We start from the raw sequence: 9,522 nt of genomic DNA on the forward strand, positions 1-9,522 counted from the left end.
ACAGCCAAAAACAGTGGGTTCTGCCAAACGCATATAATCTAAAAATTGCATTTGCTGATCGCACAAACTACTTAATTTAAATTCCTATTCAAGTTGTTTTTTTTATTCCCTGTACCAGTTGACTTTTGTTTTTTTAAAAATTTCCTATACCAGTTGACATACTTCTTTGGAATAAATAACACACTGGTAGATATCTAATTGTGAATTGTCCTTTTCACACATCTGCTGGCCCCAAGGTTTATAGGACAAGGTAATGGACTCTCCTGCCTCTTCAGTTCAAGCACACCATAGCTGCATCTGTTTTGCCAGGAGACACTCCAGAAGTACCCTACGGATAAAGATAACATTGGAAGGCCTACCAGACAAGGTTTATATGCCTTATCTCCTCTCCCCAGAATGGGGCTATTATTTTACAATTCCACAGCATGTATGTCAGATTTGCCTGTAGGGATCCACACAGCCGGCAAAGCAGACAGGCCATTATCCTGTTAGTGTCAAGCATACTCGGGTTTGGTAAGCTCCAGCAGGCAAGAGAGATGTTACCACTTGTTGCCCATGAAAACATGATCCATTTTTGAAAAATGAAATAAAGAGTAAAGAAAATGCCCAGAGATTATTGATGAGGAGTGGGAATCTTGTGCCATCCAGGAGTTGTTGAATTGCAAATCCCAGCAGATCTAGCTAGTAGCCATTGGTATGAATTACTGGGAGTTGTAGTACAACACCTGTAGTTTAACAGTCCCTATTGTAAAATCTTTTGCATATTGGAAATTCCATAACCTATTGGAAAATAACGGCACCCAGTCTATGAGCACATATCCTTTTGGCAAATGTGAGTCTCCATGAATATGTGGAGACCACCTTTTGAAAACCACTAGTTAAGAAAAGCATGACCTTGTTAGTCAACTCTTTGAACAAGTGATATTCATAAGCATTCATGTAATGGCACACAAGTAACTTAGCTGTTAAACTGAAGAACCATGTCTTTAAACTGCCAAGGATAAAGACATGCCACTACAAAATATATTTGGTTAGCAGAGTTTTAAAGATTTTTTTTTGCAGTTGTATTTACCCAAAAGATGTACATTCCCTTTAAACCTCTTAGTTAAAATATGCACTGAGATTAAAAAAACAAAGTCTTCTTTGAAAAATAACGTATCTTGTTTACTCATAAATATCTTGCATTAATTCACCATACAGGGACATTTCTTATTGAAGTTATAGATAGGATGTAGCTTCTCTCTGTGTTAAGTACACAGGATATAATTCTTAATCAATAGTCCATAGTCTTGAGCATAGTTGTACTCACTGAAGACCATAAAGATACTTGCATCTGTTTGCATTGAAGGTCAAAACACATACATGCATCCACCTCCACTGAGGTCTGATGCAACACTAAATAGAAAATGGAGTCTTGAGTTTGAACATGCTCAGTACAATCACATGTCTATAGCTCCTCCCACAGCAAAGAGGTGCAAACTGGCAAATCAACAACACATCGAATACAGGTTAGCAAATATTCTTCTTCTTCTTCTTCATTCACTCAGTCGTTTCTGACTCCTTGTGACCTCACGGACCAGTCCACACCAGAGTTCCCTGTCAGCCGTCGCCACCCCCAGCTCCTTCAAGGTCAAGCTAGTCACTTCAAGGATACCATCCATCCATCTTGCCCTTGGTCGGCCTCTCTTCCTTTTTCCTTCCATTTTCCCCAGCAACATGATCTTTTTCAAGCTTTCCTGTCTTCTCATTATGTGGCCAAAATACTTCATCTTTGCCTCTAATATCCTTCCCTCCAGTGAGCAGCCGGGCATTATTTCCTGGAGGATGGACTGGTTGGATCTTCTTGCGGTCCAAGGCACTCTCAGGATTTTCCTCCAGCACGAAAGTTCAAAAGCATCTATCTTCCTTCGCTCAGCCTTCCTTATGGTCAAGCTCTCGCAACCAGAGGTTACTATGGGGAATACAATTGCTTTAACTGTGCGGGCCTTCGTTGATTGTGTGATGTCCCTCTTTTCACTATTTTATCGAGGTTGGCCATTGCTCTTCTCCCAAGAAGCAGACGTCTTCTGATTTCCTGGCTGCAGTCTGCATCTGCAGTGATCTTCGTGCCTAGAAATATAAAGTCTGTCACTGCCTCCACGTCAGGCCCGTAGCCAGGATTTTGATTCGGGGGGTTGCTGGGATTTTGCTTCGGGGGGGGGGGCGCTGAGTCTGGGTGGGAGAGGATCTACCCTAGCAAACCTTTTGTATCATTATCCCAATACCCCATGCATATGGGATATATTGAGCATGGTGATCAGATCATGATATGAATAAACATTAACAGTTTAAATAATAAATGTAAGGCCTTCTCGCGGACCACTCTGAGAATTTCGGGCTACATGCCTGCTCCACGTTTTCTCCCTCTATTTGCCAGTTATCAATCAGTCTGGTTTCCATGATCTTGGTTTTCTTGATGTTTAACTGCAGCCCGACTTTTGCGCTTTCTTCTTTCACCTTGGTGATAAGGCTCCTCAGCTCCTCCTCACTTTCAGCCATCAGAGTGGTATCATCTGCATACCTAAGGTTGTTAATGTTTCTTCCAGCAATTTTAACTCCAGCCTTGGATTTGTCAAGCCCCGCACGTCGCATGATGTGTTCTGCAAATACATACATTAACAAATAAATAGTGAGAGGCTTGGGAGGTTGCTATTTCCAACATTGCAACCTAAAGAATTGGCAGATCACCCACTCTTTGGCATACATATTTTCTCCCTCGTTTTCTTTTAGCTACTACATGATAAACAACTCAGTAGTATTCACCTCTTGAAAATTTTCTCTTTTCTCACAGTCCCAGGGTCTCTCATTCTTAAGGCACATCATTAGCCTATTAAAAGAATTCACATTCTGGACATAGCTTTCATTGGCCCTTGCAGGTGACTTTGTGTTGTTATAAGCTAAGCTTCTAACATGCAAAAAATGCAATGCTGATAATAAGTTTGCTATGCATGAAAAATGTAATTGGCAATATTGCATTAAAGGGAGAAATCTGCCATACTCCTGGAATGGTAAAGCTCTTTCATTCATTTTAATCATTCTAACTGGTGGCAGAGACCTTTATCAAATGATACACACCCATTTATAACCCCCCTTCCCTTCAACCTGGGAGTGCAGGACAAATTAAGCAAATATCCCTCTAACATTTGATCGGCCACTGAGAACCAGAGCTGGCAGCTCCGTGGCAACTTACAGCATAATGAACATGGCTAAAGGAAGCAGGGCTGTCACTGATAACACCAATATGCTGTAAGATTTCTAATGCTAGCTGTCTCCTTGTAAGCTCAATTCATGAGTACACCTTAAGGGAGCCGGATTAAGAGAAGAAACACACTTGAAAGACTCCAGAGGCAAGATAGCCCAGGGGGCAACCTGGTAACAATACAAGAGCTTTGGGACACGGAGTGGAGTAAGAGTCACATTGATATATGACAAATTGGCCATTTGGGTTTCTTGGCGACACTCAGAACTGATTCAGTACTGGAGAGGTGCCAATTACACAGCATTGGGGAGTGCGTGGGTAACAGCTTCTTTCACAGCAACAGAGAGGTAAGCCAAGGCTATTGTGAAGAGGTTATTCTAAGGAGAGCTTGCCAGGGGATTGGTTTCCCTTCAGATATTCAGCAACCACAGGCAGCAAGCCAACCATGAAGTCTATTAAACCGTCTGCATTTGCGATCTATTCTTGAAGCTATAATTTAAGTTCTATCGTTAACTACCCCAGCTTGATAATAATGGTTACAGAAGAGATATCATTTTAATTACTAATATACCAGAGTAGTCAGGACTGAATCAGAAGGGACGTGTTATTGCATTTCTCTTCAGGGTCAACCCCAGTTAATAGTTGGATGCGAGACCACCAAGGAATGTCAAGTACTGTCGGCTATATTTCAGAGGAAGGCAAGGGCAAACTTACCTAAGGTAACTTTATGAAATACATGGAGTTACTGTGAATCAACAGATGAGTTGAAGTTACATTAAAGGCACATGCATATATACATCTCCCCTCAAAGCAACCTCAGGTGGTTGTACAGTGAAGTGGAAGAATGAGAGAAGAGAGGCTACCTGACCCTTTCCTTTCTTGCAATTTCATTCCTTTACTTTGTTAGATGCAGAGGGAAATGTAAGAGAATCCCAGATATTCTCCAAAGAGAGAAAAACCACTGGCAATTTTGAGCTGGAATATGAGAAGTTAATCAGTCCGCTGTTGCTTTTCCAGTTGTTGTTGGAAGTTGTTGTTTTGTTCCTCATGAAATGAGGTCCTTGGTGAACCAGTAAATCTGGTGCAATGCAGACAAAATAAAATTTATATCTTTCCCACATAAATAAATTATTTTAAAAATTGAGAGTATTACAGACCACAATGGTGTTAACATGAGATCCATCCTCACTTTAACATTCAGGATGTCTTTAGTGCAGCTGTCTTTTACTACCTAACTGTCAGGTCAGCTCCTAATGATCTAGCCTAGGAAATATATTTTCACAAAAAAGAGATGACTGCAAATATGTGTATTCCTCTTCATACACATATGGTGGAGGCTCATATTCATGCCAAATTCATTATGTCCACCCTCTTAAGGCATGCGCACATGCCAGCTCATCACAAATGGGGGATATCTCTGGAGGAGAAATTTGTCAAGTGTAAAGAGGCTTTGATCAGCTTTGCAAGCACTGAGCTTTCACAGTAGGGCACCCAACTGGATTTCCAATCCAAGTCACTGCACCATGCCGAACATTGCTAATAGTGAGAAAGCAGAGCAGAAAATATCTCAGACTGTGCCTCCAAATCAAGAATGGCAGCATTGAAGGCATCTCTGGTTCCACATAATTGGGTAACAGTATTATTGGACCTGCAGGGACAGAGGAACAAAAAGCTCCAGCAACAGAATTTATCTCGGGCTTAATTCAAATATCCTTGTTCATACAATGCGTGAATGGATGTTCCATCACTTTTAAACACTGCCTTGCAAATGTACTGAATGTTCCCTTGTTCAGGTATTATTGGTGAGCCTAATTTACCTTCTCTTTGCCATGCTATTTATCATTTTGTATATCCTCTCTCATGTTCAGTTTACTCCCTCCCTCCATAAACAATCTCATTCTGCCTCCCCCACACAATTTATCCACATACACACAAAATGCTCATTCTCATTTCCAGGTCTGGTGCTCCTTTTGTTCTTCCACCAAATCCTTTTAGAGATAACGTGATTAACCTTGAATGCAGTATTCAGATGGCTATCAGCATTTTATTAATCTTTTTTTGGTCTCCTTTCTGACAGAAAGCGCTCCACAAAGCACTAATTAAAAAAAACCAAACAACCCTCTTATCTCAAATGTAGCTGGACCAAAAGACAATGTTATGTGGAACCCGGAGAACAAGTACTCAGCTTAATGTCTCTTCCACTTTACATATAGATCAAAACAGATAAACACTGAAGGGCCTTTAGGTAACCAGAAATATAACACCACCTAACAAAGCTGTGTCTGCTTTAGCTGTAAAATTAGTCTGCAGAAACATAGAGGCTGCAGAGGGAAAGGAGTTATTTTATTAGCTAGGTCACCTGGCGGCAAAACAGCAATGCAATTTCATTACAATCTGTAAATTAAAGAGGGCAAGTTTAGCTGCTCTGATTAATGCATAAACAGACAAGAAAAGCAGAAACAAACAAAAAGACCTCCTGTAAGAGAAAGTATCTGCTGGAAATGTATAGCCTGAGGGTGTAAGATGAAAGATTACCACAGTGAACAATAAATTGTTTCTGCTGATCTGTAGTGACTGCTATAAATCTAAATCACCTTGGGAATTTGGCAACTTGATATAAAGTACTACCAGCAATTATATTTATGTCACCATTGCCCCCTGCTGGAGAGGAAGTTAGATGTTCCCAAGACCACACATAAAGAGCCTTTCTAAAACAGTGGCTGAAGGAATGGCACACCTTTGCAACACCAGGGCAATTGGAAGAAATTTGTTCACCTTCAGCCCATGTAGCAGGTGGAATGAGATATCTTGGGGTTCCCTTTTGAAGGGCCCGAATTAGAACCACCTAGGGTTCTGTTTAATGAGGCATCTCTTGAAGAAAGTTCAGTTCAGGGACACTGAAAGCTCTGAGAAATAATTCAGCAACCATACAAGCCAAAGTGAGACTTGCATAACCATGAGTAATCATTTTGCAATGGTCAAAAAAAGTTTAATCCCATGTATACATGACATACATGACATCCTCTACTCCTGTAGAAAATATCAAAGGCAGGACAATTCATCTGGAGCCCTCACATTGGCTCCTGATTGCTGAGAACCTAAGGAACCACACAGTCAATGGAATAAGTAGAAAGAAAATATGGCTTGACAATGTATCTGTATCTGTTCTTCACCCATTTTAGCTTCAAAACTGAGGAGAGGCTTATCCACCCCCTTGGTTGTCTTTAGAGACCACTTTCGTATTCACTCCACTTGAACAGGCAAGGAATTCTCCTGCATCATTTGACATATTATCTTAGAGTCCATGCCTCCCAACCTTCTTTATGTCTCCAGGGAACTTCTAGGAATGTGGTCAGAAGAACTTTAAGTCCAGTCCTTATTTTCAGCAATCAGTTCATTGCAGGATAAAAAGCCAGACACAATTCCTTGGTTCCCCTTAACTTTTACCCTGCCAGCAATTCCTTTTGAGTTGTAATAGCTGTAAATAATTATGATTCTAACTTGTAAAATACTATGTGATTCAAATGTACTCATAAAGTTCTTTATGTGCATAAATAAAACCATCGTTTCTGCACATGATGAATGTGTGTCTTCACCTTGTATATCATAAACAATATGTGCTTAGGAAGGGAATTAACTGTAACTCCACGAGTCTTGCTGCAGGTATATATGGTGGCAACCGCGTATTGGTACAATGTATAGTACATGGGAATCAAATGGACCGATGGAGGAACTCCATGTACTATTTTGGATTATGATATTCCCTGTCCAGTCAATGAGCTTCTACATTATTGTTTATTTATTTAATAAATATTCTGTCTTTTTCCCAGCAAGGGAACTAAGGCAGTATAATGGTATAATGTATGTGTATCCCATTGAACACAGTAAATGATGAAGTAGGGACTGAAGAGATACATCTGTAACCACATGGAGGCAAATGCTTAAATACTACAGAAATGCAACTAGCTACAGTACCACAATGATGCCAAGTTGTCTGTATTTTTACAACATCCCTGCCATGCCTAGCGTCTGTATAGTGTAAAACCTATGTAACTCTGGAATCCATATCCACAACTTCACTCATGCCCAAGAGAAAATGATCTTTCCAGGAATTTGCTAGGTTCTCCAGCATGATTCTATAATAGGCTTCCCCCAGAAGTTACCATAGAGTCCTTCAGTGCAGCTCTATGGCATTCTGGGGCCAGAGATAACATAATCCACATGGATAGAATCATAGAATTGGAAGGGACTCAAGGGCCATCATGTAGAAACACCCAATAAAGGCACTCCTGGCAGATGGCCATCCAGCCACTATACTTATGAACTTTCAGAGAAGAAGTCTCCACCATACTCCGAAGCAGCATATTCCTCTGTCGAAAAGCTCTTATTGTCAGGAAGTTCCCCTTAACGTTTAGCTGGAATCTCTTACATGCAATTTGAATCTATATCCTAGTCTCCAGGACAGCAGAAATTGCCCCCCTTTGTGTCACCTCTTTCAAATAGTTAAACATGGCTACCATGTCCCTTTTCAATCTCCTCTTCTGCAAGCAAAACATACCCAGTTCCCCAAGCCACTCCTCACAGGGCTTGGGGTGTTACTGTATATGACCTACATGGACATTGCTGATTGAATTGTAACCTGTTTGAAAGAGAAAGAATTCCCACAAGAGGAAAGGGCTAAATTGCTCTTTGAAAGGAAATCTCTTCCTTGTCCACAGATAAGCTCTCAGTGAAAATAATTGAAACATCACTCTTAAATAATATTAACTGTTCCATATTGACTACTTCCAGGATGTAGGAGGCAATCAGTCATTAAGTACAAAAATCTTCAAGCAGAAATGTTTTGCCCACAGCTGGACATCCTGCATCTTGGCAACAGCAGTATTGATATGATTACTTCAGGTGGGTAATTGTCAAGTACGTTATTCCACGTTGTTGTTGTTGTTGTTGTTGTTGTTGTTGTTGTTGTTGTTGTTATTATTATTATTATTATTATTATTATTATTATTATTATTATTATATAAATATGTAAACAATTTATGTAGTAATAGAAAATGTATGGTCTCCCTTATAGTCAGTATTCAGACTTGCTGGGAATTCCTTTATCTTAAAAAACATGGCTTGAATGTTGAAGGGGCTTTCTCCACCTGAAAGCTTATTTTTAAACCTTTCGGATCAGTGAGCTGATTCATTCTGGACTTGTCTCCTTGCTGACTTTATCTCTGTTTTAATGGAATCCGAGTCCTAGGGCCCTTCAACACAGCCATATAACCCAGAATATCAAGGCAGATAATCCACAATATTTGCTTTGAACTTGATTATCTGAGTCCACACTGCCATATAACCCAGTTCAATGTGGATTTTATACAGCTGTGTGAAAGGGGCCCTAGTTGCAACCATGCTAAAGCATTACTGAAAATGTTAGCTAGAGGTCTTGCGTAGTTTCCTCCTAAGCTGAAATCACTGAAGTCTGAAAAGCATAAAAGGCTTAAATGAAACCTTGCTCAGTCTCTCCTTATCACCCTCTCCTCCAAATCCCAAATTTAGCCAGAAAATTCTGTTCACTTATTTTCTCTCTTAGATTCCTGGTTCTAGCCCAGAGGACCTTGATAAGTTTGTTCTTCTTTAAGTTTCAGCCAAGATCACAAACAGAATTACAATATTCCTCACCAGCTCCTTTGAACAATTTAATATGGAGAAGTGATCTTTATCTTCGGCAAATCTATTTTAAGGACTTTTTTGCACCGTGGATGCTTCCTCATCTTTTCCCCATTTTTTCCTTGATGAGTGTTCCCAAAATACCTTTACCGTCTTCCCTTTTTATGAGCCTTTCTTTCTCCCTTCACTTGTTAGCAGCTCCTGAATCTGATTGCTCAGTCCAAATTGTTGTATCTTGGATCTGAATCCAACTCTCTGTTTTACCCCATTTCCATGCTTTAACAACTTTGTTGTATTTGCTAGTGGTCTATGTCAATCATTCATTTTTTTGTCATTTATGAAGCTCTACCACAATATTTGCCATCGCCCAATGCAATATTTCTATATATTGTGATTCTTGCATGTTCACTTGTCTTTTTTTGGTCAGACCTCAAATGGGATACTGTGTCTGCTTTTGGATACCACGGTCCAAAAAGGATGTTAACAAGCTGGAACATTTACAGAGGAAAGTGACCAAGATGATGACAGGTATGGAAATCAAGCACTATGAGAAATGGCTTAGGGAGATATGTATGTTAGCTTGGAGGAGATTGAGAGGTGATATAATATAATAGCCATATTTAGAC

The sequence above is a fragment of the Anolis carolinensis genome, chromosome 1 (genome assembly GCF_035594765.1).
Source record: "Anolis carolinensis isolate JA03-04 chromosome 1, rAnoCar3.1.pri, whole genome shotgun sequence".
Taxonomy (NCBI): Eukaryota; Metazoa; Chordata; class Lepidosauria; order Squamata; family Dactyloidae; genus Anolis; species Anolis carolinensis.